This window comes from Drosophila gunungcola, unplaced genomic scaffold (assembly GCF_025200985.1).
Source record: "Drosophila gunungcola strain Sukarami unplaced genomic scaffold, Dgunungcola_SK_2 000001F, whole genome shotgun sequence".
NCBI lineage: Eukaryota > Metazoa > Arthropoda > Insecta > Diptera > Drosophilidae > Drosophila > Drosophila gunungcola.
The window spans coordinates 84,783-92,491 of record NW_026453197.1 but is presented as its reverse complement, the minus strand read 5'-3'; the positions used below and the strand labels follow the sequence as shown (position 1 = coordinate 92,491).

The window sequence follows — 7,709 nt, the reverse complement described above, 5'->3', positions numbered from 1 at the left end:
CTCTGTCATGCTCAGCGCTTGACTTTGCCTTCCTGTTTGAGCTTTTGTTTTTATTGCTTCATTTTCGATTATCGAGCAATGCACTTATCGCTGCTGAAGCCCTCGCCCATTGTCAACGTCTTCGATCTTTGTCAGCCGAAGGATAAGAAGTGGGTGGTAGGAGCGGGGTGAGTGGCAAGTGAAGCTCAATCACGCTGCTCTTGTTGTTGTTGTTGTTGTTGTTTTACCCTGCCTCATCTGTCTCTGTAATTGTTGCTTGTTGATTTCAGTCGCGAGTTCTTTTCTCCCCGGCCTTTCATTCTCCAGTTTTTGTACTTATTTGTCTAGTATGTATATATATATATATTATATATGTTTATTATATCTATGTACGTATTTTAAGTATATTTTTATAGCGAGCAGCACGCGAAGTCAGACATTTTCTGGCTGTCTAGGCCGAGTCCTTGTCCCCTTCGTTTTTCTTGCACTCCTTCAAGGACTCAAGTGGAAAATGGCAACTTGGCCATCGTGTCAAGCACTCCGTGCTGGCCTTCCACTCTGCCATTGCACTTGTGCAATCCGCGAACAGTGAGGCTTGTTTTGTGCAGCTGAAAACGAAACGAACTTGAATCGAAAATACACAAAAAAAACGCAAAGGACGAAATATATCTATGAAAACTTGTTTTCCGGTTTTACAAAACAAAAGTTATTAGCATGGAACCACATATTAATAAAACATATCTAAATGGATCAAAATATGAAAATGTGGCACTAGTTACTTTTCATCTAAACAGCTATACATGTCTATACACATATGTTTTCAGAAACATGTTAATGAACCTAATAAGTTAATTAATCCTCAGTCTAGCTAAATGTTCCGCTTAATCTGACATTCAAAGTTAAAAGTATTCGATTGTAAATTGATTTAGTCAGAGCTTCGCGAACCATTTTTGATTTGCTTTGCTCTCGGCCATCGGCTTTTGTCCTTGTTTTAATCAGCACAGGACCATCAGCATCACCATCCGAGGAGGGGCAGTCGGAGTGGTCTTTGATCTGGATAGACCGACCACCTGCCCGGTTTTCCCGGTAGCTGTCAGGCCCATGGCCCCGTTTCCAGCGTCATCCACTCACCAATTTTGTCACTAATTTAACTCTTCCGCTGCCACTTAGTCGCTTTTCACTGTAACTAACTAAGTCCCAATCTGGCCGTCTCCACCTCCGCGAACTTAACCAAAAACCTGGCCCAAAAGCAGAGCAACAACATGTACCAATTGTGCAGTGGCGAAAAGAGCAACAACGGCTAAAATCGGGAAAGAACGAATAGTAGTGGGGGGAAAAGGCCTCGGAAAAGTGTACAGCGATGGAGGTGGCGTTGAAAAATGTTCGCTTGGCATTTGCCGAAAAAGTTTTGTGCGCACACAAAATGCACGACAAATGCCAAAAGCTTCTGCTTGTCGAATGCAGGACTCAAAGCCAGTCGTACTGACAGCCTCACTGGATCCCTGAAACCCCCTTTCCTCCTTTCCCCCCCTTCCCACAAGTCTGTCCTGGTTGGTTTTGGTTCTTTTGTTTTAGTCAGGTCGAGCGCCATTTTCTAGCAATTTTTACTTTTTAATTGACATTTGTTTGTTTATGTGTTGGTTTCGATGCACATACCGCTGCATATATATATATATATATATATATATATATATATATATATGTTACATATGCAATATCTTTGTGTTGGCGAGCACTTTACTACCGACGGCAGTCATTTTTGTAATTATAGCGCAAAATTGATTTGATTTTTGAGTTTAATAAGTATTGACAGGATTTTTAATGAAGTGGCCAGTGTGTAATGGTGTGTGCTGCCACACCCACTTATACGAACGTGCCCAAGCAAGTGTTTGTTTTGTGGGTATCTGTGTGTTAGCGTGCACAAATCAGCCCCAAAGTATGCAACATTAAAATTTAATAATTTTATGAAAAGTGCTTGTAGGAGGCATGGCCTCCACAAGAGTGTTGGTTTTTGTACACGAGTGTGTCGGTTGCCTCTGCAAAATTCTATTGTTGGCGGCTATTAAACTGATGCCATCGAAAAACTATACGAATTTAAAGTGGAGAACAAATTTATTTGTCTCTTAATGCAAAGTCACCGATTTTAGATAAATGTATATTCTAATTGGCAATTTTAATTCTTTATTAAATAATTTGAATTATTGATAAGAAATTGAATTAACTTGTTCGCAAAACCGATGTATATACGATGTATGTAACATATTTGTTGCAATAAACCCTTTCTTTCTTTGCTAAAATTGTAAGACTTCAAACATTTTGCTGTCAGCTATGAATCTTTTATATATTTTCATATATATTTTTCGATTTAAAAGATTTTATCCCATATGAAATTTGATTTTTTATTAATGATAATTCTAAGACCTTATAAATGTTATAATGTTAACTATTTTATATATGTACATAGGTCAATATGGAATGTCTCACCATTTAGCATACCATTTAGTTAACACAATTTAAACTGAAGAACTATTAAGTATCATAAAAACGCTTAAGGCAACAATACACATTTACGAACCAATTTAAATTTTTAATATGCGTTCCAAATGTTTAAGTAGTCCTAGCTTGAGTCAGGGCTTCATATAAATTATACAGCCAGTCAGCTAGATATTTTATTTATAAATTGCTTAATTTAATTTCGGAGGCCTTGTTGGTTGTCCTGGTCATATTTGGCCCGAGCGCCGCCTCTAAGCCAATGTCCTGGCTGGTGGGGAAAGGAAACGGGAATGGTCAGCTAGCAGCCCGATATAAATTTGCAAATCGACAAATATGTCATGCTCAATACAATGCGTTCTGTGGGTGGTTGTGGGTGCATTTAGGTGGCATTGGTGTGTTTTTGATGGACAATGTTTGCTTATCGCTCCACAGGCTACGTCACTGACCTGGATGGGTTCCGCCCCTACCCCGCCCCCTTTTGCGAGCACGTGACCGACGCCTTGGTTCCAGTTCCCAAACCCCGTCCTTATTTTGGCCAAAAACACCCACTGTCCTGTGCGCCTAAATGTATGCAAGATAGCATCTGTTTTCGTCGTGTTACCGACTTACACATGTAAGTCACTCATATTTGAGCGCCCCTGTGTGTGTGTGACTAAGCGCCTACATTCATTACACATGTATGCGTATTAGGCGCAAATATTGAGGCTTTACTTAAACAGCATTAAGTCGAAATTAACATGTCTAAGCCAGGCCAGATAAGGAAATCAAAGGCGCAGCCATGAATACTAGATAGTTTTGTACCTTCCGGTTTCTATTGAATCAATTGCGGTCGTAAATAAATAAAGCAAAATACACAAAGATAAAAACTAAAATCAATTTCGTTTGGGCTTCAGTCAAAAAAAGAAGAGAAAACAAAAACAAGGCCACAACGAAATTTCAAAAGTGTTAAAGTAAACTTCAAGCTTTCTACACATCGTCATAAAATAGATAGAAAAATAAACCCAATAAATTTATAAAATTTCAAGTGCCCCACACGTTGTGAACTAAAAAATGTGCTAAAATTTGAAGTTCAGCTGCTAACATCCGAGGGACTCAAAGCTTCCCGATGACCCATTGAGTGAGCTTTGAAGAGAGCTAAGAGAAAGTTCCGCAAGGAAACTCTCTCAAGTGGTGAGTTCCTATGTTCGGCAGGACGCGCAAAGAGATTAATAGGGACTCGTGTACGGGTGCAGAGAATCCTTGGGTAAAAGAGAAATAGCTCAGCAAGGACTATTGGGGTACATTTGAGTTCAAAGAGATTTTTCTTGATGAGTTTATATTTTAGCATTTCCCTCATACACCTTATTGAGCTATGTTAAAGACTAGCTTGAATCACAAAAAGGCACTCAAATAAGTCTGAGTTACGAATAATTCTTAAGATTAGGAAGGTTAAGCTTATGACTCAAAGAGAATATTTTTAAAGCTTAAGAGCTTAAAAGAATAATTTATATTATATCATAGAACAAATTATAGGAAATATATTTACTAAGTTTTTTTAAATAATACAGTTAAAAATATATACAAATAATTTAAAAGGTATTAAATCCCAATAAATGTATATTTAAAAAAAGGAAGGTGTTGAAGAAGGTATATACATCTCTGGTTGTTTAATCTTTAACAATTCTATTATTTGCCTTGCTTACGTTCAGTACTCAACACTAGCTTGTTGGCAAAAAGCTTAAAAGGCTATAAAAATTAAAAAAGTCTTTAAAGCTCTTAAAACAATCTGTTTAAATAAATTTATCAGCGCCTATGAACTTTAAAAATAAATGGGTTCCCTTAAAAAAAATATATAATCAATTAAAAAATTTAAGTAAAAAAATGTTTAATTTGTAAAAATGTTAAATGTTTAATTTGTAAACATTTTTTGGCATTCAGAATTAAAAGATGCTGATTTTCTAAAATTTCACCGACCTAAAATTTGTAGTAATTAGGAGTCAAAATATATTGAATACAGAATATTTTCTAAAGTAAAACTTTTTCAAGATTACAAGAAGACTATTTGTTAACAAACTTACATTACAGCTCTTTAGATTTATTTCCGTATCTTACAAATTTTAAAAAAGAAATATTGATCTTAAAAAAGATGTTTTCATTAGTGTAATTAAAGAAAATATTTTGTAACAAGTTTATATCACAGTTATTGACTGCATCGACAAATCAATTTACATTTACTGAAAATTTCTATTTTATTTAACACAAATCTTGCCGGAAGCATAAATTTCACAAAAGACTCAAACTAAGACTGAAGTCGTCATTCGCGCAAAGTGGTATATTTATAAAGAACTTAGCCCCTTGAGGCAATACTGATTTTTACGAGCAGCTGCTACCAAGAAAATTGTCGTGTAAATGAATTGAACTTAATTTTAAGAGCTTACAATTTATACAGGTGTGGTAACTTATACAAATTGACTAAACTGGGAGAGACCGCAAATTGCTAAAAATTTACACACATATTCGACATATTTAAGTCACCCTTTGGCTGTCGATTTCTGGTCGGCCAAAATGCGGAAATTGCCACAAATTCTTGAAATAAATGCGGTTTGCTGCTGTGGCAGATATTCAGATAAATGGATTCAGATAAGACGCATATTCCCGCCGTCACGGCACCGAGCCGATGCCAAGTAAAAGTCATTAATAATTCATAAAAATAAATTTTACAATAAAATTCAATTGATTGTGTAAATATTTTCCTTTACCGCAGCAGCCAAAAAAATAGAATGCAAAGAGGCAAGGCGACTGATTCGCGACCCAATTCGACCTGCCTGATATGTGAAAGCGGGAAAGCGGCTTGCTTATTGATGCTCTGACGGGCTGTGATAAATGTCCTGATCCCAATCCATTTCTGTGTCCTGTGTGTGCCCGTGTGGGTTCAACAGATGAAAAGGTAGCTGCTAACTACATTCAGTAAAGAAAAAAAAACAAATTTATTGGTTTTTCAATTTATTTTGAATATGAATCAAAAAATCCGAATTGAGATTACACAAACCGTTCCAAAACACCAAAAAATCAACGAAGAGCATTAAGTTAATGACAGCAGTAAATCTTTTGAAATCAATATTACTAATTAAACAAGAAAGGAAACAAACTTCGGCAAGCCGAAGTTTATAAACTCTTGCAGCAATTGCTAAAATTGTAAGCTATATGATATCGTTTTCCGATTTTAATAAAATTAAAAGCATAATTCTGAATTGTCAAATAAAGTCAAAAGGAATTAAAAAATAGAATATTAAAAAAAATTTTTTTTTTTATTCTATGGGAGCTTTATGTTATAGGCGTCCGATTTTTATTAAATTTAAACTGTAATTGTTAAATATTTAAAAAATTGAAACAAAAATTAAAAAACAGCAGACTTATAATTTTTTTTCAATTATTTTTTCCGATTTTTCCGTCGTTCCGACTAATGTACTACCAGCAATAAAAAGACAACTTTTGGCAAAGTTTTATGCAAATAGCTTTAAAACTGAGAGACTAGTTTGCTTACAAAACGGACGGACAGAAGGACAGACGGACAGACAAAATACATAACAGCATTATTTATTAATAATAATTACGCATACAAATTTAATTGATAGAATCCACATATTTATATTAAGTGTAATCCTTGCGTAGACAGGTTTAAATTTGACTGTGGTTTCAACTTGGACCGTTCTAAATTTGTTAACCACTGATGTAATCTTGTAAATAAATATTTTACATTCAATGCATATTCCATGCTTAATTGGTTTTAATTTATTTAGCTTAGATAATAAATGAGATAATTGAGCAAAGCCTTAATGCAATTGTTAACATAAACAGAACGAATAAAATGATTTTCGGGACATTTTTAAATTACGTTACATAATTTGACCATTCTTTTTTCGATTTTAAGCAAATGGCTCAAATAAAATTTGAACAAGAAATCGAAATTGCATACATAAAAAGCGCTTAAATAATGTGCGCACAGATATTTATTGTATATCTGTATCTACGAGTGTATGGCGAATAGAAACAACAAAGTTGTAAAAACAAATCTCTGCCTATCCGTACTTACAACAAAAGCGAGGAAAAACATTTATACACGGAGCCAGGCCGCAGGTTAAATGTATGCAAATATAAACAGCGTGTGAAAGATATGGCCAAAGGGGACAAGGTGGGCGTGGTATGGGTATTCCACCGTACTTGTAACCGCCTTGAGCGGTACTTATGCCAATGTTCTCGCTCTCTGCAAGTGCTCGCCTTAAGTGCCTACTCCACTTCATTGTTACACTTGCCTTCCCTTCCTCAATGTGTGTTTTAGCGCGGGGTATGATGGATATGATGGGATACTTAGATAGAAAAAAGCACTTCCACGGTAAATCTATCTGGAAATAATCTGACCTGGTTTGATCATAACAGGGTCAGAGCTTAAGTATAAAAAGTCTAGAGTAGGTGTTCTGCAATTTATTTGTTGGACAACAGCATAAATTATCACATTAAACAGAACTAGGCAAAATTAAAAACAAGTATTAGAAAGTAATTAATTTATGCTGTAACTCAATTCATAATATGTGAAATATACAAAACGAAAGGAAAATATTTAACTGAAAGTCGATAAACGCAAATAAGACACTTGAAGTAATTATAACCACCCTATTACTGAGCAACCCTCGGTGTAACCCTTGAGTAAAAGCCCAGTTGCCCACTTAGAACATTTGCCGCTTGTCCTCAAGCTGATTATTGTATGCCATGGCATTTTGATTGCCCGCCCAAGTACTTGGTTCCTGGGACACCTGTTGTTTCAGGACCTTTTTGGCTGCCTTCTCACTTGCCTCTGGCCCTCGAAAAAGGAAGGCGAGACTAATCGAGCGCGTAGCGAAATAAATTAAATAAAAACAATTGGTAGAAGCTTGGAAATTATTAATAAAAACAAAACCAATTCGCATTTGGGGCGAGGAAAAATCGTGAGATTCGTATCCGCCAAACTCAATTCATTTGGTATGCATGACTTACGGCCGCCGACAATGATTTGGTTTTGGAAATTTAATTAGCGTTAAAATACTGTTGGTAAAAGTTGTTGGCAGTCGGGAGACGACAAAAGGCGCGTATAAATCGTAAACTTTTTAGGGTCGCATTTATTTACTTTGGCAGGTTGCACCACTTCTTAGATGGCAGGAAAGCGCAGCCATTACAAAAAAGTCCATAAAAGTTATGAGTTTATAAACGTGAACCGTTAAATT

The 7,709-nt window shown here is 35.7% G+C and overlaps 1 long non-coding RNA gene across 2 annotated transcripts; it reads right to left on the bottom strand.

Annotated features, from left to right (window-relative positions):
* Positions 1-337: 337 nt before the first annotated feature.
* Positions 338-5,433, bottom strand: LOC128261811 (uncharacterized). 2 transcript variants are annotated; one of them, XR_008268290.1, is made up of 3 exons: positions 5,211-5,433; positions 4,890-5,060; positions 338-587 (listed from the first exon to the last, which is right to left on the bottom strand). It is a non-coding gene; the product is annotated as an uncharacterized LOC128261811 (long non-coding RNA). The 2 variants fall into 2 exon arrangements; XR_008268289.1 differs by having other exon boundaries at positions 4,890-5,057.
* Positions 5,434-7,709: the final 2,276 nt, after the last annotated feature.